The sequence below is a fragment of the Arachis ipaensis genome, chromosome B5 (genome assembly GCF_059453495.1).
Source record: "Arachis ipaensis isolate K30076 ecotype BB chromosome B5, ASM5945349v1, whole genome shotgun sequence".
Classification (NCBI taxonomy): Eukaryota; Viridiplantae; Streptophyta; class Magnoliopsida; order Fabales; family Fabaceae; genus Arachis; species Arachis ipaensis.
In genome coordinates, this window is record NC_142440.1 from 68470766 (window position 1) to 68493773 (window position 23008).

The following is a 23008-nucleotide window of genomic DNA, read 5'->3' on the forward strand; positions in this document are numbered from 1 at the left end:
ACCTTCCAGAGAGCATGATTGGAGCTTTAACAAGGGCGTGGCACGCCAGAGTTCAGGAGTGGCACGCTAGTAATAGTATCCAGAGAAGAATGTTTGGGTTTTAATAAGGGCGTGGCACACTATTATCATTTTCCAGAGACCAATGTTGAAAGCCACAAAAGGGGCATGGCACGCCAGGTTAAGCGTGGCACGCCAGGTTGATCGTGGCACGCCAAATCCATCACACACCATAGGCGTGCCACTTGAACTTGTGGGCGTGGCACGCCAATTCATTCATCCAGAAGAAGACACACACTGGGCATGCCACTTGATATCGAAGGCGTGGCACGCCAGCACTAAGCCTTCACTTGGGCATGCCACTTGAGGACCCAGGCGTGGCACGCCAGGCTTGGAAGAGTCACACCAACATGGGCGTGCCACTTGAACACCAAGGTTTGACATACTAGTACAAGTTTCCAGAGGAAGAGATGAATGACCAAACACCTGGGTGTGCCACTTGAGGTCGAAGGCGTGGCACGCCAACTTTCACCACTCATTTGGGCGTTTCACTTGAGGTCGAAGGTGTGGCACGCCATCTACTGGAACAAGGAACAATGCATGGGCGTGGCACGCCAGCACTCAAGCGTGGCACGCTAGTTATGATTTCCAGAAACATTGAGAAGGCTTCCTGTCAGCGTGGCACGCCACCTGTTGGGCGTGGCACACCAGTAATGTTTTCCAGAATGGGCCTAGGCGTACCACGACAGTTCATTTTTCCAGAGAAGAAGAGCAAGAAGAAAGGCCTGGGCGTGCCACTTGGGCTCGAAGGTGTGGCTGATGAGAGGAACTTTTGTGTGGTCTAGAAATTTGCGGATAAATTCTCGTTGCAAGTATAGTTTCTAAACCTTCAAAAGTCCTTTCATACAAATATTTTGGTTGTCATAAGTAACAAACCCCTTTTAAAATTGATAACCGAGTATTTAAACCTCGGGTCGTCTTCTCAAGGAATTGCAGGGAGGTATGTTCTTATTATTGGTTATGAGTTTGTAAATTAGGGGTTTTAGAAATTAGGGAGCAGTATGTTGCATAAGAAGAATAAAATAAATAAATAACTATAAAATAAACTCTTAGCAAGGTATGAGAAATTGGAGGTCCTATCCTAGTTACCCTTATCAGGTGTGAAGAGAATTGGGTTTTAATCCCACTTGGTCAGCCTTTACTAAGCAAAGGAAGGTTGAGTAGACTGATTGGCTTGATTCTCAAGTCCTAGTCAACTCCTATGGAGAGACTAGCCTTAGAGCAATCCTAGCTCAAGCAGAATCTGCCAATTTCAATCACTTGCTGAGTTTGATAACTCAAGTATTACCAATCACTTGACCAAAGCCAAAAGGGAGAAAAAAATATCTAAATTAAATTGAAAGCAATCTTAAACAGAGCAAAGTAATCTTAAATCTGAAATATCTCAAATAACATTAATTAAGAAAATTATATGTAACATGGAAGAGTTCATAAATTAAATTGGGAAAATAAATAAAAATAAAGAACCTGGGATTGAGAGCCACTCCTAAAACTAAGAGAAATCCTAAATCCTAATCCTAAGAGAGAGGAGACAACCTCTCTCTCTAAAAACTATATCTACTCCTAAAATTGTGAATATGAAAGCCTGATTATGAAAGGATGCATTCCTCCACTTTATAGCCTCTAATCTATGTTTTTGGGCCGAGAACTGGGTCAGAAACAACCCAGAATTCGCTGGTTGCGAATTCAACATGCTGAATTTCTGTCACTGCGACGCGGCCGCATGGAGCACACGGTTGCGTCCCCTAGCGTCAGGAAAACTATGGCATATTATATATGAAATCGAAGCCCCGGATGTTAGCTTTCGAGCGCAACTAGAACCGTGTCGTTTGGACCTCTGTAGCTAAAGTTATAGCCGTTTGAGTGCGAAGAGGTCAGGCTGGACAGCTTAGCAATTTCTCCAACTTCTTGTATTCCTTCCACTTTTGTATGCTTCCTTTCCATCCTCTGAGCCATTCTTGCCCTGTAATCTCTGAAATCACTTAACACACATATCAAGGCATCTAATGGTAACAAGAGAGGATTTAAACATAGGGAACTTAAGGCCAAAGAAGCGTGTTTTCAATCAAAGCACATAATTAGGAAGGCAAATGTAAAACCATGCAAATAGTATGAATAAGTGGGTAAAGAGTTGATAAAATCCACTCAATTAAGCACAAGATAAACCATCAAATAGTGGTTTATCAACCTCCCCACACTTAAACAATAGCATGTCCTCATGCTAAGCTCAAGAGAAACTATAAAGATGAAGAGGAATGGCAGGATGTATGAAATATAACCTATCTATATGAATGCAACTACATGCAAAAATGTTTCTACCTACTTAGTTTAAAAGTAAATAAATTCTCCAAGACAAACATAAATCAGATTTCACTAATTAAAATCATACAGTAAAAACAAGTAAACTTGTAAGAAGATAGCTCATGAAAGCAGGGAACATAGAATTAAGCACTGAACCCTCACTGGTAGTGTATATCACTCTAATCTCTCAAGTGTATAGGGTTAATCACTCTACTCTTCTCTAATCATGCTTTCTAAACCTTGTTCTTAATCTAACCAATCAACAAATATTTAGCATATCAATGCAAACATCATGAGGTCTTTTCAGGGTTGTAATGGGGCTAAGGTAAAGGTAAGGGTATATATATATAAAGCTAAGTGAGCTAACAAAGTGAATCCTTGATTAGTCTAAGATCTCACCTAACATATACATACTTTATAAAATTTACAATGCTTTACCTAGTTACACAAATTTTTTCCACTTTTGTATTACATGCTCATGTATCAAACTTATTTTTGAATTTTGTCCCATGTGCATTGATTCTTTTTATTTTGCATTTGGGGTAATATTATTTTTTTCTTCTCTTTTTTTTTCTTTTTTTTTCTTTTTTTATATCCCCTTATTTAATTACTTATATATATATTTTTTCAATGCACATGGTAATTTAATTATTTTGATTTCACATGAGCATGTTTCCCAAGGATTCAACTTAGGATTTTTATTTTGTTTTTCTGCTTAAGGCTAGTAATGTGGTTTTAAAATAGAAGGGGGTTAAAAGGCTCAAAGTGGCTAACAAGGGTGACATAAAAGGTAGGCTTATTTGGGATAAGTGAGCTAATAACAAATAATGACCTCAATCATATACAAGCATGTAAATATACTAAATATTGGACATATAGACTGGAACAAAGTAAAGATTGCAATTATAGAGAAGAAAACACACAAGGATAAAATATTTATGGTTAAATAATGTAACCATATAAATAAGCTCAAAATCTCACAGGTTGTGTGTTCGTTGGCTCAAAAATCATGTTCCAAATACAACTTCAAACAAATTTAACAAAAAATTTTCAAATTAAATTAGTGAAATTTTTCAAAAAAAAATAGGGTCTTAAAAGAAATTTATTACTTTAACCAAGTAGTAACTAAATGCATAAAATCAAACAAATATGCAAATGCAACAATGAACTAACAAATAAAATAAAATATTGGTGTTGAATTAGGAAATAACTAACCCATGGAGATCGGTATCGACCTCCCCACACTTAAAGATTGCACCGTCCTCGGTGCATGCTAAGATATACAAGTGGACGGGTTGCTTCAACTGGGGCTCTCTTTGTTCCTTTCCTTGCCGGTGATTTGGGAGTAGCTTTCTCTTTACCCTTCTTGGTGGCCATCTTGAAAAGGGAAAAAGAAAGTGACTTTTAAAGCTAAGGGTTAGAGCAAGGAAGAGAGCGGGAAAGGTGGTAATCAATGCACAATAAAGAAGAATGACGTTAACACACGCTCATGAGTACATGTGAAAAGTCATCAATGAAAAATAGCTAGTGCATATGATAACAAGTGAATGCAAGGTGTTTATTGGCATGATGGCAAAGGCATGAGTAGCATAGATCAAGCATTCAATGTCCAAGTTAGATTACCAAGTCTTTCAAACTAACAACATGTTCCAAATAAATTTCTAACACCAATGAAAATAATGCAATGAATGAAAGTATGCAAATAAATTGAAATAAAATAAAAAGAAAAATAAGAAGAATGAGAAAGGAAAGAAGGGAAGAAGAAGTAAATAAGAAAGGAGGGAGGAAAAATTAGGATTGGGGAAGAAAAGATAAGATTTTTGGCTGATATGGATAAGTTGTGCGACGCGGACGCGTGGGGCACGCAGTCGCGTGACTTGCGCTTTAAGTTAATCGACGCGGTCGCGTCGGTCACGCGGTCGCGTGACACGTTTTATGCTATTGGCGCGAGGGCAGCCTCGCGCTCGCACAACTCTCTGTTCAAAATATTATTTTGCCAAATTTTGGGTGACACGATCGCGTGGATGGCCATTTTTGGAAAACGACGCGGCCGCGTGGGGCACGCGTTCGCGTCGGAAGGCTTGGGCTTCCAGCACGAGTCCAGCCCAATTCCAGCTCAACTTTCGGCCATACACCTTTGTTACGTCGATTTTCATGGCACGCGGCCGCGTGGGAGGCCAAATTTCCCACATGACGCGGTCGCGTGGTGTCAAATTATGCTAAAGGCGCACCTCCAGCCACCCTTTCGCGTGACTCTCTGTTCAATTCTTTTCTCCCCAACGCACTAGTGACGCGGACGCGTCAGCGATGCTGCCGCGTCACGTGCGTGTTTTTTTTTTTTTTGTAAGATGCAGAATGCAATGCTTAATGTGAATGCTATGCATGATTCCAGGTTCAATAAAATAAAATAAAATAAAATTCAAAAACAAACAAAACCAGATAAAATTAAAAATAAAAAAAGAACGATCATACCATGGTGGGTTGTCTCCCACCTAGCACTTTTAGTTAAAGTCCTTAAGTTGGACATTTGGTGAGCTCCCTGTTATGGTGGTTTATGCTTGTACTGATCCAGGAATCCCCACCAATGTTTGTACTTCCAATATCCTCCGGGGTCCCAAACTAGGCGCAGAAAGCCTTCAAGTAAGTTAAAGCAAGTGACAAGACCCCAAGAGTGTTGATTTCTGGGATGAATTCCGGTGTCCCAAATCTTGCTTTTGCACCCGTCCTCTTGTTGATCATTATGATTCCATCCGGGTAGCAAGCAACATGAATTCTCACTAGAGCGGCCAAACAACTTCCTAAACCCATTCAGTTGAGCTTTACACCAACCTTTGCGTTTAAACTTAAAGCTTTCAACCATGATGAACCTTACAGGACAATTCTTACCACTGGCCATCTTCCTCTTACTCTGAATGTTACAAAGAGCTCTAAGTTGACCATCCGTCTCCAGTAGCCCATATTCAAGTGAAATTAAAAAGCTAAGGGATATGAATTTTACCCACTTGAATGTTGTGAAGGATGATGACAACTTAGGGGGAGGTATTTTTAATGAAATTGCAAGCTCCACTCCCTTGTGCTCTTCTCTGATAATTACCACCTCTTTTCAAGCTTCTTCAATTTCAACCTCTTCCTCTTAGTAGCTTTCTTCCAATTCAATCTCTTCTTCATTACTTACCAAGGGCATGGGAGGCTGTGCTTCTTCTTCTTTAATCTCCATCTCTTGATCGACCTCTTCCAAGTTCTTAATCATGATATGCCTTGGAGGTTGTACACCCTCCTCAATATCAATTTCAATCGCCTTGGAAGGAGATTCTATAACCTGACTTTCCCATGGAGGTTCAGCATCTCCTAAATCTGTAACCGCTTCTTCTTCTTCGATAATTACAGCTTCCTCCACTTGTTCCAGTACAAAGTCATACTCCGTACTGTCCACTGGAGTTTCTAATATCTCCTTCCTGCTACGTTCTTCATTAGATTGCCCACATGAAGCCATGGGAGCACTTTGAGTGTCCGAGCGTCGGGAACCTAATTGACTTATCGCTTGATTTAGTTGATATAGAGTTGCATGAAATCGATCCGCTACTTCGTTGAGATGATCCCTTGATTCTTCCTTCACTAATTCTTCAACCACTCCTTCGACTCCAAGGGTTTTTACTACCTTCACCTTTAGGGCCTCCTCTAGCTTCTTATGAAGTATGGATTCGCGAAGATGATCCCTTCTCTCTTGTTCCATGTCAATAGCATCATTGAGATCATGTTACTCTTGGATTGATGGATGTGGGTGCTTTTCCATGGATGGTGGTGATGGGATGGAGAGATTATTCTATGGTTGACAAGGAAGTGCACTAGAGCTTGAGGGTTGATTGTTGAAGGTATTTGGTGGTCCGATTTGGGCGAAGAGAGCTTGTATAGTAGAGTTTAGATCGGCAAGTGCTTTCTCCATGAAGGTTTGGGGTGGATAGGAGGGTTCATTTGGTTCATAGGGTAGTCGGTATGGTGGATACGGGTTAGGGTCATATGGAGGTGAATGGTTGTAGGTGGCTTGTGAGTATGGTGGTTCAAAGCTGTGTTGAAGAGAGGGTTTATAGGCATATGGTGGTGGTTGTTGATAGTCCATTGGAGGTGGTTGTTGCCATGAGGGTTGATCAAATCCTTGTGGCTCCTCCCATCTTTGATTGTTCCAACCTTGATGCCTGTTCTCATTGTAATTTCCTCTTCCTGCAATATAATGGTAACCAGACTCATAGCCAAAGGGGTGAGAGTTCATAGTAGTAAATAAAAATTAAAAACGAAAATAAAAATAAATTTAAATTAAAAGGTTATTTAAATTTTGAATTTGAAAATTAAATTTTGAAATTTTGAATTTTAAATTTTTGAATTTTGAATTTTTAAAATTTGAAATTTGAAAATTTTTAAATTTGAATTTTGAAAATTTTTAAATTTGAATTTTGAAAATTTTTAAATTTGAATTTTGAAATTTGAATTTTGAAATAAGATAAGATAAAATAAAAATTTTAAAATAAAAACCAATAACCTCTTAACTTAAGAAAAAGCAAAAATAAAAACAAAAATAAAAATAAATAAACAAGCAAAAAGCAAATATTTACAATAACCAATAATAAGGCACACGTTTGCAATTCCTCGGCAACGGCGCCATTTTGATGAGAGGAACTTTTGTGTGGTCTAGAAATTTGCGGATAAATCCTCGTTGCAAGTATAGTTTCTAAACCTTCAAAAGTTCTTTCATACAAATATTTTGGTTGTCACAAGTAACAAACCCCTTTTAAAATTGATAACCGAGTATTTAAACCTCGGGTCGTCTTCTCAAGGAATTGCAGGGAGGTATGTTCTTATTATTGGTTATGAGTTTGTATATTAGGGGTTTTAGAAATTAGGGAGCAGTATGTTGCATAAGAAGAATAAAATAAATAAATAACTATAAAATAAACTCTTGGCAAGGTATGAGAAATTGGAGGTCCTATCCTAGTTACCCTTATCAAGTGTGAAGAGAATTGGGTTTTAATCCCACTTGGTCAGCTTTTACTAAGCAAAGGAAGGTTGAGTGGACTGATTGGCTTGATTCTCAAGTCCTAGTCAACTCCTGTGGAGAGACTAGCCTTAGAGCAATCCTAGCTCAAGCAGAATCTACCAATTTCAATCACTTGCTGAGTTTGATAACTCAAGTATTACCAATCACTTGACCAAAGCCAAAAGGGAGAAAAAAATATCTAAATTAAATTGAAGGCAATCTTAAACAGAGCAAAGCAATCTTAAATCTGAAATATCTCAAATAACATTAATTAAGAAAATTATATGTAACATGGAAGAGTTCATAAATTAAATTGGGAAAATAAATAAAAATAAAGAACCTGGGATTGAGAGCCACTCCTAAAACTAAGAGAAATCCTAAATCCTAATCCTAAGAGAGAGGAGAGAACATCTCTCTCTAAAAATTACATCTACTCCTAAAATTGTGAATATGAAAGCCAGATTATGAATGGATGCATTCCTCCACTTTATAGCCTCTAATCTGTGTTTTCTGGGTCAAGAACTGGGTCAGAAACAACCCAGAATTCGCTGGTTGCGAATTCAACATGTTGAATTTCCGTCACTGCGACGCGGCCGCATGGAGCACGCGGTCGCATCCTCTAGCGTGAGGGAAACTATGACATATTATATATCAAATCGAAGCCCCGGACGTTAGCTTTCCAATGCAACTGAAACCGTGTCGTTTGGACCTCTATAGCTAAAGTTATAGCCGTTTGAGTGTGAAGAGGTCAGGCTAGACAGCTTAGCAATTTCTCCAACTTCTTGTATTCCTTCCACTTTTGCATACTTCCTTTCCATCCTCTGAGCCATTCTTGCCCTGTAATCTCTGAAATCACTTAACACACATATCAAGGCATCTAATGGTAACAAGAGAGGATTTAATCATAGGGAACTTAAGGCCAAAGAAGCATGTTTTCAATCAAAGCACATAATTAGGAACGCAAATGTAAACCCATGCAAATAGTATGAATAAGTGGGTAAAGAGTTGATAAAATCCACTCAATTAAGCACAAGATAAGCCATAAAATAGTGGTTCATCAGTGGCACGCCAGGCTAAACAAGGTTTAAAAAGACCCTGGGCGTGCCACTTGGGCTCGAAGGCGTAGCACGCCAGGGGAGTTGGTTCAAGGGGTGTGCCACTTGAGGAGCTGGGCGTGGCGCGCCAAGCCAACTTTAGTGGCTAGGCGTGACACGCCACTCAAGTGCCAGCCACACGCCAAGCCTGGAGAAGTCACGTTTATGGAGTTTTTCTTTCCCTCCAGCTGTAATTTTCTTTTCCCTTTTGTATTTTCTTAATTCTAGTGCTAGGAGTAGTATAAATAACCCCTGAAAGTACTGAGAAGGGGTTGTTGAGTAGTTGGTTCGTTGGCAAGTAGTGTAGTTTACTTTTTACTTCATCTCTTGTACTTTTCTCTAAGCTATGAGTAGCTAAATTCCCTCTCATTGGGAGAGGGAGCTCTGTTGTACTTGATGGATTAATGATTGTGAATTTCTTCTTCTCTTCATCTTCTCTTTGATTTGCTAGAAAGAATTTCGTTTTAATGCTAGTGCTCAATCATCTTGGGAAAGAGGTTGAATGCAAAATGGGTTTCATGGGAACCTGATGACAAGTCATCTTATGCAAGTTTCACAAGCATTTTTCATTTGTTTCATTAGATTTTATGCACTTTCTTGCACAATAAGTAAGTGATTGGAGTAAAATTCCATGTTGCTTTGACTCAATTAAACATTGTTGATTTTTGTATAAAATCATGAGATTTATGCACAATTTAGTTGATTATTATAGATTATGCAAAACCTTATGATTTTGGTGAGACTTTGATGGCATGTTTAATTGATAACAGGTGAAGGAGTGAGAAGAAGAAACAAAGAGAAAGGCAACGTGCGGGAGAACGCTTCGTTCACTCAATGAACGCTACGTTCACCTACGACGCACATGCACACTAGCCGCCTCTGCACGGTGAAGAAATTTCAGAGATCCACGCACACGCATGCATGGCGCGCACGCGTAGATTGAGGATTAGCGTTCACCAACAATGAACGGACGTTCATTTCAAGTGAACGCCTGTGATACCTACAGAGTGGGAACCTGAAAAAGGGAACCGACGCGCACGCGCACATGCCGCACCCGCACTGATTGAATAAAACTGGCAATGGACACAGACGCACACAGAACGCTGGAACGCAGAATGGAGATGTGGCTATGCACGCGCAAGTACACAAGGCGTGCACGCGTACATAGCGTTCATAGCGTGAACGGAGCGTTCAGTTAATGAACACTGCTCAAGGGTGCGCTCGCGCACAGTACGCGCCCGCGCCGATGATGAAAAGCACAAGGGATGCGCAGGCACAAAGGACGCGCACGCGTCGGTGAAAGAACGCAGCGTTCAACTTGAGAACGCTACATTCACCTGAAGCTGCAACAAATGGCCATTTTGATCCCCTCCATGCAAGACCAAAAAGCCCACTCCAAGTGCTGAAGGCCTGAAATAGAAAGTGTATATATAGATAGGAATTTAATTTCAGAAGAGCTCTCTTTTAGTTTTCATTGTTAGCATTTTTAGAATTAAGTTCAGATCTAGTTTTCTATTTTGCTTCTCTTTTCTACACTTGTTACTTTCTGTTTTGGGATTTGGAATTCAGATTCAAGAATTCCGTTGAAATTCTTCATCTGAAAATGATCTTCTAATTTTCTTTTGATAGTTCTAAGAATTGAAAGTTAGATCTGAATTTCCTTTTCCGTTTTTATTTTCATTTCTTCTGCATATTCTTTTCTGGTTGGTCCAGGGAGTAATTGGGATCTAGATCTACTTTCTGATCTCATTGCTCTTCTTCGATCTTCAATTTCTCTTTTAGAATTTCATAATTGAGCTAAGTTTTCTTGCTGTTTGTTTGTTCAAGCAATTTTCCATTTCTATTTGACTACTGAGCTGAATCTTTTCATCTCATAGCCCTCTGATTTCTTTAGTTTACATTTTCTAGTTCAATTTGAATCCTAACACCCAAATCCGTTTACTCTTAATGCAATTTACATTTTCCAGCAATTTAGATTCAGCAATTTGAGTTTCTTGCACTTTAAGCTTCAGTCATTTACATTTCTTGCAATTTAAGTTTCAACTCTTTTACTTTCTTGTACTTTAAGTTTCTGCAATTTACCTCTTCTGCACTTTACTTTTCTGCCCCATTTACTTTCTGCACTTTCATTTTCTTGAAATTTTACTTATGTTAATCAAAATCACTCAATTCATCAAATATTCGCTTAACTAAATTCATCACATAACTAAAATTGCTCAATCCATCAATCCCTGTGGGATCGACCTCACTCTTGTGAGTTATTACTACTTGATGCGACCTGGTACACTTGCCGGTGAGTTTGTGTGGAATTGTTTTTCCCTCATCATGTTTTTTGTGCCGTTGTCGAGGATTGATTTAGATTGACAATGATTAAGTAGGCTGATAATCTAGATTAGGCATTTTTTTTTACTAAGCACATTAACTATTCAAGTTTTTGTTTAAGCTAACCTTAACATCACTCTAGCAGTAGAGTGAATTGTTTGTGGTTTCTGGTTTTGTGTGTATAACAGAAGCAAGGAGAGAGGTCTCCACCTCTTGTAACCAGGATGAGAGAACTCTCAGGAGACTGAGAAGAGAAGCAAGAGGAAAGGGGATCATTGGTGAAGAGGAATCAGAGGAGGAGAACCAAGAGATGAAAGGGAATGTCCCTAATCCACCAGAGGGAGTGGCTAACAATGGCCACCCTCAAAGGAGGGTTCTAACTTCCTACACCTTCCCTAATCCAAGGCACTGTGGGAGTAGCATACTTACTCCAAATGTCAATGCAAACAACTTTAAATTGAAGCCTCAACTCATCACCTTGGTGCAAAACAACTATTCTTATGGAGGAGGTCCCTTGGAAGATCCAAACTAGCACCTATCCACCTTCCTGAGGATATGTGACACAGTGAAGACCAATGGTGTGCATCCAGACATTTACAAGTTGTTGCTATTTCCATTTTCCCTGAGAGACAAAGCTGCCCAATGGTTGGAGGCATTTCCAAGAGAAAGCATCAACAATTGGGAGGATCTAGTGAACAAGTTCCTATCCAAGTTCTATCCTCCCCAAAGGATCATCAGACCGAAGACAGAGGTCCAAACATTCACTCAGATGGATAGAGAGACATTGTATGATGCCTTGGAGAGATACAAAGCTTTAATCAGGAAGTGCCCACCAGAAATGTTCAGTGAATGGAATAGACTCCAAAATTTCTATAAAGGATTGACACTGAGAGCTTAAGAAGCACTTGATTATTCTGCTGGAGGCTTAGTGCAACTCATGAAGACTGCTGAGAAAGCTCAAAATTTGATAGACACTGTGACAAACAACCAATACTTCTATGGTCATCAAAGGCAACGCCAACCAGCTCAAAGGAAGGGTGTATTGGAGCTGGAAGGTGTGGATACCATTTTGCCTCAAAACAAGGTGATGCATCAACAGATTCAACAACAAATGGAGATGATGGCCAAGAAGATTGATGGTCTTCAAGTTGCAGCAGTGAACACAACTAATCAACCACCAGCTGGGTGGGGGCAAAATGAGGAAATCTATGAAGAGCAACAACCAGAGCAAGTCCAATACATGCACAACCAAGGAGTTGGACAAAATGAGTTCCATGGAGATACCTACAACCCATCCTGGAGGAACCACCCCAATTTGAGGTGGGGAGACAATCACAATCAAAACCAGCAACCTTGGTAGAGAAACTCAAACCAAAACAATTCCAGAAACACAAACCATCAAAACACTAACCAAAACCAATACAGAAAATCATAAAACAATCAACCTCAACCCAACTACTATCCACCCAATAACCCATCCACTAACCAAAATAACTATCATCCACCCTCCATATCCTACAACCAACCACAACCACCCCAAGAAGCTCAAAGGATCTCCAACTTGGAGATGATGATGGAAAAGATGATCAAGCATCAGGAATTGGCCAACAAAAACCATGAAGCTTCACTGCGGAATCTAGAGAGTCAAATCGGCCAACTGTCCAAGCAAACAGTGGCTGAAAGGCCACCCAATGCATTACCAAGTGACACCATTCCCATCCCAAGGAAGAATGCAAAGCAATCCAATTAAGGAGTAGAAGAACCTTGGTAAATGACAAGAGGCTAGCTGAGAAAGAAACTAACAAGAGGCCAGTTGAGAATGATAAGGCCAGCAGCAAGGAAGAAGTGATACTCAAGGAAAAGGATGAGGAACAACCGCAATCCTCAAAGAAGGGGAAGCAAATCATGGAGGAGCAATCACAAGAATAAAGAAAGTTAGTGAAGACTTATACCCCTCCTTTGCCATACCTTCAAAGATTGCAGAAGGAGATCAAAGACCAACAGTTCCCTAAGTTCCTAGAAGTGTTTAAGAAGCTGGAGATCAATATTCCACTTGCTGAAGCATTGGAGCAGATGCCTCTATATGCCAAATTCCTCAAAGTGCTCATCAACAAGAAAAGGAGCTGGAATGAGAAGGAGATAGTGATCCTAACCCAGGAATGCAGTGCAGTGATTCAAGAAGGTCTCCCCCCAAAACTCAAGGACCCTGGGAGTTTCTTCTTGCCTTATACTATTGGTAACATAATCATTGACAAGGAACTGTGTGAATTAGGATCCAGTATCAACCTGATGCCTTTGTCTATGATGAGAAGGTTGGCCATAGAAGAAGTGAAGCCTACATAGATGTCTTTGGAGCTAGTAGATAGATCTCTGGTAATTCCCAAGGGGTGATTAAAAATCTCTTGGTCAGAGTGGGAAAATTCATATTTCCTGCAGATTTCGTAATCCTGGACTTAGGTGAAGAGGGAAATTACTCTATTATATTGGGAAGACCTTTTCTGGCCACAGCAAGGGCCATCATTGATGTGGAACAAGGAGAAATGACTTTGAGGGTAAATGATGAGAATATCACTTTAAATATCTTCCAAGAAGTACAACATACTGTTGAAGAGAAAAGCTGCATGAGGGTTGAAGAAGAAGAACTACAGTGGAAAGAAAAACCCAAAGAGGCACTCATCAGCCCACCTATAAAGCAAGATATGGACAGTGGAAAAGGAAAAGAGGGTAATGTGAAGGCTGAAAAGAGAAGGCAGGAAGAGAGTGAAGATTTGATTATTGAGAAGGAGGTCCCTGACATAAAACTTGCTGCAAAGAAAGAAGGACAAGTGAAGAAAGGAAAGAAAAGTAAGAAAAGGATTCCAAAAGGGTGGAAGAACAAAAAGATACCAATTGAAGGATTCTCAAAAGGGGACAGAGTAAGATTGATTTATCAACAGTTGGAGACAGATCCACAAACTGATGATTACTACACCATCAACAAGATACTCTCACTAGAGCATGTGGAGATTGACCATCAACGCACGGGAAGAAGGCTCACAGTGAGAGGGGACAAACTGAGGCACCACAATCATCAACCACCCTAATAAGGGACCAATGTCAAGCTAGTGACAATAAAAAAGCGCTCCATGGGAGGCAGCCCATGATTTAATATTCTTGCTTTTGTTTTAATTTCAATAACTGATGGTTCTTCTAGCATAAATTTGAGCTCTCATGAGTAGATTTGATAACTTCACACATCAATTTGAAGCATATGTTTGACTCCTAAGTTTGGTGTGCCTAAAGGCACTTTAAAATAGCTTTTCATGCATAATTGATCATAAAACCATTTTGGAAAATATACTCATTCATTTTGTTTAAGTATATAGCCAAACCTTAAGTTTGGTGTCTATATATGCTATGAATCTCAAGAAAATCATTTTTACTCAAAGGCTCAAAGTCATGAATAGATAAACCATACATTGCATCATCTTATGAGTTTATAGTAGCATGGTAGCAAATAAAATATTCCTTATAATGAATATACCAATTATGACAGACATTCATTGGGTTTTATATGGAATACTTAGATAGAAACAAGTTTGGTGTTCACCAAAATTTGGTTCAATGTCTAAGGGGCATAATTAGTTATTCATAAATAAGAAACATATAATAAATTTTATTTTTCTTCATTACTCTCCACCTCACCGTATTGAATTCAAAGTGTGAACTCACTAGATGCTTGATTCACGTGGTTAGGAATGATGAAAATTGAAGAAAGGACAAGACCATGCATGTGAAGTTGCTACAAGAGTAAACAGCATGTCACATGTGCTTGGAAATTAATCATTGGGAAGCAAAAATCTGCAAACCTCATCACCTAGGAGACCGAACCCATGTGTTTAATGAAGAGGTGATTTTTGTCCTTACTCCATTCCACATGCACACCGTTCATTCCCTTGCCTTCAACCACATCTGGACCTTTCATCTCAACATAACCAAACCACCAACCCATTGTTCTGTTTCAATAACTCATGTCCCTACTATAAAATTGGCTAGCAACACCTCCTGAGCCACACATCTTTGCCTGATTCATATAACTCTTTCATACAATTTGCATCCACTTTTCTTGCCTTCATCACACAGTACCTACTTCTCCTTCCTTTCATCCAAACCGTGCTTTAACCAAAGTATCATCACCCTTATTCTCTCTCCCACTCAAATGGCTTCATCAAGCTCCAGAACAAGGAAAGGAAAGGAACCAGCTGTAGCCAAACCACCAACCTATGACACTAAGAGATTCAAGTCCCAGTTCCATGAATCACAGTATCATGGGTGGATGGGGGAGAAGAAAATAATTCCAGAAGTCAGATTCAGAATGAAGGATGATGAGTATCCTATCATGAGAAAAATAATTGAGAAGAGAAAATGGGAACTCCTCTGTGAATCCTTCACAGACATAAGCACAACTATGGTACGGGAGTTCTATGCTAATGCAGTATGACAAGGAAAAACTGAACTTCCCTACAGAAGCTATGTGAGGGGGTGGAAGTGGACTTCAGTCTAGCTACAATCATGCGGGTCTTACAAATAAGAACAATACCTTTCAGAGAACCCAATTTTGATGAAAGAACAAATAGTGAGAATGACCCTGATGAGCTCATAAATGACATATGTCTGGAGGGCAGAGATTGGGTGAGAGATTCAAAAGGGGAGCCATGTCACCTAAAGAGAATGGACCTTTCACCTGAGGCCAAGGGCTGGTACGAGATAGTGAGGAGATCAATCCTCCCCACTGGAAATCCCTCAGAAGTCACTATAAGAAGGGCAATTATGGTACACTTCATACTAAAAGGAGGAGAAATAAATGTTCCTCAACTCATTGCAGACAATATCCAAGAGATGGCTGAAAGCAGTAGCAAGTCAGCTAGACTTGGCCACCCAAGTACCATATTGCGTTTGTGCAATAGAGCAGGGGTACTCTTTGAAGATTCAGATACAAATTGGGTTCAGGATGGAAGGGCACTCACCAGACAGAGACTAGAAGGTGCCATTGATGATTAGAGTGAGAGAAGAGCTCAAGGAAGAAGAAGGAGGCCACAAATAGAAGAAGGACAGGCCTCTGGGCTACAAATAGAAGAAGGACAGGCCTCTGGGCCACAAATGGAAGAAGGACACACATACAGCAGCATTGATTTAAGCCAAATGCAATCTGCCATTGCAGAATTATCTCAGCAATATGTGAGAGCACAGGAGCAACAACAAGAGCAATATTTGAGGTAGCAAGAGCAGTATTTGAGGGCTCAGGAACAACAAGAGAACTGGCAGTTGAAGATGATGGAGCGACAAGAGAATTTCCAGATGAAAATGATGGACCAGCAGAGGGAATTCCAAGCAAGAATTCTGGAACAGCAAAGGGAACAATTTGATCACTCTCAAGAATCATTCAATAAATTGTTTTAACAACATGCTGACCAGGAGATATACCTCCAGAGTTTTCATCAATGGAAAAAATATACCACACAGTAGGGGAAGCTCGGCATTCAGACAGGATTGATTATGATATAGAGACTCAAGCAAAGCTTAACTACCTAGTCTACGGCATGCCAGTGATAAATAGAGAGATCAAACCATTCATCGAGTGCCAAGAATTGGTAAACAAGCAAAGAGCAAAAGCCTGTGGGAATATAGAAAGAACAGAACAAAAGCTGAAGGAGGCTGGATTATGGGAGCATGTAGGCCGGTTTTGGCTTCAGAAACCCCCTGCTGAAGAGCCACAAGAAACAAGCAAGAAGAGGAAGCAGGAGCAAAGAAAGAAAGGAGAATCCAGCAAAGGAAAAGAGCATAAAAAGTAGAGGTGGTGAAGTTTCTTCATAATCTTAATAAATAAGGAAGATGCATATCTGCAAAATGATATGCCTTCCAAGTTATGCAATTTTCAAGATTAAGATTTTATGTTTTTGCAATTTCATGTTTCAAGTAAGTTCTGCATTATGTCTTTTATCTTTTATTTTAATATTCAAAATAAGTAATCTGGCCACAGTGTCTGTTTCAATTTTCATCTTACTTGAATGTAGGCTTTGTTCCCCCTTTTTCATCAATAAGAGAAAATGTTTGAAATAGAAAGTGAGTGTCCAATGTAGTAGGAATTAGAATCAAGACCTGTGGTGGTAATTGCTTGATTGGATAATAAGCTCGATAATAAAAGCTACATAATAGAATGTTGTATGTAGTGTGAACTTAGTTGCTGTTATGAAACCTTTTAATTAATGAACATCCTTGGAAAAAAAAGAAAAGTAAGAAAGAAAAAGAAAAGAAAAGCCAAGGATTGGCAATAAAAATAGAAGAAACAAACAATAAGGCTAGACACCAATAGCTTGGACCTTAGGACATATGCCTGTGGTGCTTTTTGTACTAGGATATGCTTGGACAATTAGGTTCTGAGGAGTCTTTTAAAACTTGGTAACTTGGATTAACTAATCCGGGATTACCAACAGAAAGTCCATTATCAAGGGCAACCTAGTTACAAAGCATTTAGTAACCCAAAGAGGTGCTGTGCATCAATGTTCCTAAGAAGAATTGTGAGCCAAGTGTCTGTAGTGAAGAATTGTTGAGAAAAATTGAGCCAAAAGGCTGCTGCAACACTTGACACTGAGCTACCATTGAGAAATAAGCTTTCTAAGCAAAAGAAAGAAGGAAAAATAAAAAAGGGATCAATCAAAGAGCAAGGAATTATAACAGCAACTGTAGTGAATCCTCAAAGAAACATTAATTATTTATCAGCAAAGAATAAGTGAGCTGCATCTGTCTGCATAAAATCCTATAGTCTTAATTCAATTACCTACTGAATAAGGATATATGCTTCTCTGTTTCATTTCATTCCTTCTCATGTTTTAGTGCTTGCTTGGGGACAAGCAAGATTTAAGTTTGGTGTTGTGATGACAAGTCATCTTATGCTAGTTTCACAAGCATTTTTCATTTGTTTCATTAGGTTTTATGCACTTGCTTGCACAATAAGTAAGTGATTGGAGTAAAATTTCATGTTGCTTTGACTCAATTAAACATTATTGATTTTTGTATAAAATCATGAGATTTATGCACAATTTAGTTGATTACTATAAATGATGCAAAACCTTATGATTTTGGTGAGACTTTGATGGCATGTTTAATTGATAACAGGTGAAGGAGTTAGAAGAAGAAACAAAGAGAAAGGCAACGTGCAGGAGAACGCTGCGTTCACTCAATGAACGCTACGTTCACCTACGATGCACACGCGCACTAGCCGCCTCCGCACAGGGAAGCAATTTTGGAGATCCACGCGCACGCACGCATGCCGCGCACGCGTCGATTGGGGATTAGCGTTCACCAACAACGAACGCTACATTCATTTCGAGTGAACGCCTGCGATACTTTCAGAGTGGAAACTTGAAAAAGGGAACCGACGCACACGCGCACATGCCACGCCCGCGCCGATTGAATAAAACCGGCGATGGATGCAGACGCGCACAGAATGCTGGAACGCATAATTGAGATGTGGCTATGCACGCGCAAGCGCACAAGGCGCCCACGCGTACATAGCTTTCATAGCGTGAACGGAGCGTTCAGTTAATGAACACTGCTTAAGGGCGCACTCGCGCCCAGTACGCGCCCGCGCCGATGATGAAAAGCGCAAGAGACGCGCAGGCACTAAGGACGCACACGCGTCGGTGAAAGAATACAGCGTTCAACTTGAGAATGCTACGTTCACCTGAAGCTGTAACAAATGGCCATTTTTATCCACTCCATGCAAGACCAAAAAGCCCACTCCAAGGGATGAAGGCCTGAAATAGAAAGTGTATATATAGATAGGAATTTAATTTCAGAAGAGCTCTCTTTTGTTTTTCATTGTTAGCATTTTTAGAATTAAGTTCAGATCTAGTTTTCTGTTTTGCTTCTCTTTTCTGCACTTGTTACTTTCTGTTTTGGGTTTTGGAATTCAGATTGAAGAATTCCATTGAAATTCTTCACCTGAGAATCGTCTTCTACTTTTCATTTGATAGTTCTAAGAATTGAAATTTAGATCTGAATTTTCTTTTCCGTTTTCATTTTCATTTCTTCTGCAATTTCTTTTCTGTTTGGTCAAGGGAGTAATTGAGATCTAGATCTGCTTTCTGATCTCATTACTCTTCTTCGATCTTCAATAATTGAGTTAAGTTTTCTTGTTGTTTGTTTGTTCAAGAAATTTCCATTTCTGTTTGGCTACTGAGCTGAATCTTTTCATCTCATAGCCCTCTGATTTCTTTAGTTTACATTTTCTAGTTCAATTTGAATCCCAACACCTAAATCCCTTTACTCTTAATGCAATTTACATTTTCCAGCAATTTAGATTCAGCAATTTGAGTTTCTTGCACTTTAATTTTTAGTCATTTACTTTTCTTGCAATTTAAGTTTCAGCTCTTTTACTTTCTTGAACTTTAAGTTTCTGCAATTTACCTCTTCTGCACTTTACTTTTCTGCCTAATTTACTTTCTGCACTTTTATTTTCTTGAAATTTTACTTTTGTTAATCAAAATCACTCAATTCATCAAATATTCGCTTAACTAAATTCATCACCTAACTAAAATTGCTCAATCCATCAATCCATGTGGGATCAACCTCACTCTTGTGAGTTATTACTAATTGATGCGACCCGGTACACTTGCCGGTGAGTTTGTGTGGAATCGTTTTTCCCTCATCAGAACCTTGGAAAAGGAAACATGAAACCATGCTTGAAATTCCTTTTCACAATTGAGTAGATCTCGGTTTTGGTGATTGGATATGGTGACATATAATCTACCCACTATTTAGATCTATGAGGATGTGTGGTATAATCAGGGACCAAGCATATCTCTCTTCATGAGCAATTAGACCAAGGAATTGGCTGATTATCAAGATTTGAGAGATTGAATCACCAAGGGATTGGGGTTCAATCAATCGTGATTACAAGAGGTCAATGAGTTGCATCATTGAAGATGAGATGAGCTGGATTTAATCCAAAGAGAACAATATCTCCTGACCCCAATGAATTTCCCCTATTCTTATCTTCCACATTCTTTATAGCTTTCTTTACATTCTGTTATTCCCCATTCCCATTTACAATTCAGTCATTTATGTTTCTGTACTTTACATTCTCGCCATTTACTCTTCTGCACTTTACTGCTTTTCTTTACTTTTGAGTCATTTACAATTCCGCTCGTTTAAAATTCTGCAATCACAACCTATATTGCTCAGCTTGACTAATTCACCCATTGATTAAAATTGCTCAAATCTACCAATCTCTGTGGATTCGACCCACTCCTAGTGGGTTATTACTTGACGATATTTTTGGTGCGCTTGCCAAGGAACGGATTCATGATTTTATATGGGGAGTGAATTCCGGTCATCAATGCACATAAGTAGATGCATTAAATAAGTTGCTTGCCCTTTTATCCTTCTCCTTTGATTATGATTAGCATGAGAAAATGCTATTGTTTAAGTGTGAGAGAATTGATGAACCCATATTTGATGATAAATTTTGAATTGATTTGAGTGGATTACATCATATAAACCCACATTTATTCATCCAGATAGCATACTTTTGTGTTCTCTCCCTAAGTTGAGCTTAATTGTTAAAACATGCTATTTTGTGTTTAATTTAGTCAATTTTATTCCATTTACATTCCATTTGATACCTTAATATTGTTTGTGACTGATTTCAGATGTAGAAGGTAGGAATGGCTTGGTAAAGATGGAAGAAGAGCATGTAAGAGGGAGAAAACATGAAGAGAACAAAGGAGAAGCACACATTGGAGTGTGCGTGCGCACAACATCCTATGCGTACGCACAAGAAGCACAACAGCATGTGTGCAAACGCACAACAATTTGTGTGCACGCACAAATCCCAGCACGTGACCTCATTAATGCAAATCGCTGGGGCCGATTTCTGGGCCTCCAGAGCCCAGTTTTGGGACTTTCTGAAGCTTATTGGTTATTGTACATATTTGTTTTTTTTTCTTATTTGTTAGTTTTTGTTAGTTTTAGGACTTTATTGCTTATTTTTATTAGCTTTTATTTTTATTTGCTACTATGAATTCTCACCCCCTTTGGCTATGAGTTTGGTTCAAATTATGTTGTAGAGAATGGAAGCTATAATGAGAACATGCATCAAGGTTGGGACAATCAAAGATTGGAGGAGCCACAAGGATTTGATCAACCCTTTCGGTAACAACCTCCTCCAATGTAACATGAGCAACAACCATTCTACGATGCATCCCAAGACAATCGTTATGGTGGACCCTTTCGTGACAATCAACAACCTCCACTAACTTACTATGAGCAAGAGCCATTCCAAGGTGCGTATCAAGACAATGGATATGGTGGACCTCCTTGTAGTTACCAACAAGCCCAACCATATGCCTATGAACCCCCTCCTCAACATAGCTTTGAACCACCATACTCACAAGCCACTTACTACCAAACACCCTCATATGATTCTAACCCTTATCCATCATACCAACCACCTTATGAGCCATATGAACCATACATAGAGCCACCCACATTTCAACACAATTACTCCCAAGAACTACCACCTCCATATACACCATTTCCATATCTATCAATCCAAGAGCTTTATGATCCTACTTATGATATCCAAGCAGAACAAGAATCAAGGGATCGTCTCAAGGAGACACTGGATCAATTTCAAGCAACCATTCATCAACTGGAGCGAGTGGTAAGCCGAAAAGGACACGAAGCTCTCGTGGCTAAAGAATCTCAACTTGAGAACCAATAATTGAAGTGTGTTGTGCAACAAGTAGAAAAGATGGAGAGTGTTGAACCGCCACATCTTTATTATGATGAACCACCTTCTTATCATGAACCTTTTCTCCCAAGCAATTAACCCTCATATCCATCCCAATCTCCAATGGATGACACTCTAAGTGTTCTTCTTTAAGAGCAAAGAGAGATGCAAAGGACGACACAAGAGTTTATAGCTACCTTGACCGAGGTAGTAGGTAGTCTAGCTTCACTACACATCAACACTCAAATTACTCCCATGGCTTCATGTGGAGAATCAATAGAAGAGTGTAGCATGAAGAAGACACTAGAAACTCCGGTGGACAATGAGGAACGTGACTTTGTATTGGAACAAGTAGAGGAAGCCATAATAGTTGAAGAGGAAGAAGTGGTTGAAGACTTAGGAGATGCTGAACCTCCATGGGAATCTAGAATTATAGAGTATTCCTCCGAGAAGCTTGAAATTAATGTCAAAGAGGCTAGTGCACAACCTCCATGGCATATTCCTTATGTAGAATTGGATGGAATAGATCAAGAAGTGAGTTCCCTTGGTGATGATGATCATGAATTAAGTCTTCCTAATGATGACTCTACATCCTCAATTGAACTCCTTGAACATGAGGACCCTCCTCTGATTGAGTCTGAGAATGATGTGGAAGTGGAAGTCCTTCGGAAAAGTTGGACGGGAGTTGAACATGCTTTGTCAAGATCGTTGGAGACTTCTCTACCTAGGTTGCCGTCTACTACATCATTTGAGTGGGTAAGACTTATCTCTATTCGCTTTACAGTCCCACTTGAGTATGGTATTCTTGAAACCGATGGTCAACTTAGGAAGCTTTGTGGCATAAAGCATAAGAGAAGAATGTTTAGTGGTTGGAGTTGCAAATCAAGACTCATCAAAGTTGAGACCTCAAGAGTTAGATGCAAGGGTGAGACTAGTGAACATTTGGTTGGATCTAAGAGAAGAGTTTGGTACTACATTGAGAATTTGAATTGCTTGCCACCCGGTTGGAATAATGATGATCCACTTAAAGACGGGTGTGGAAATAAGATTTGGGATCCTGACATACAAGAGGATCAACTTTGGGAGCTCAAAGCTTGTGAAGAACTCCCTCAAGGCTTGGCAAATTCACTTGGGAATGTTGAAGCTTATTGGAAGTCCAAGCGTTGGTGGAAGTTCCAAGATGAGTTCAAGCACAAGCCACAATGACAAGAAGCTCACCAAATGTCCAACTTAAGGACTTTAACTAAAAGTGCTAGGTGGGAGACACCCTACCATGGTAAACTCTTCCAATTTTATCTTTTATTTATGTTGGTAATTAATTGCATTTTTATTTTTAGTTAGAATTATTTAGTTTAAGTTATGGTTAGTTAAAAAAAATTGCACTCGACGCATAAGCGTCGATGACGCACACACGTCATGTGTCAGTGCATA

At 39.4% G+C, this 23008-nt stretch overlaps 1 pseudogene; it reads left to right on the plus strand.

Annotated features, from left to right (window-relative positions):
- The first annotated feature begins 16283 nt into the window (after nucleotides 1–16283).
- On the plus strand, nucleotides 16284–22783 carry LOC148564530 (uncharacterized; annotated as a pseudogene).
- The last annotated feature ends 225 nt before the right edge of the window (nucleotides 22784–23008 follow it).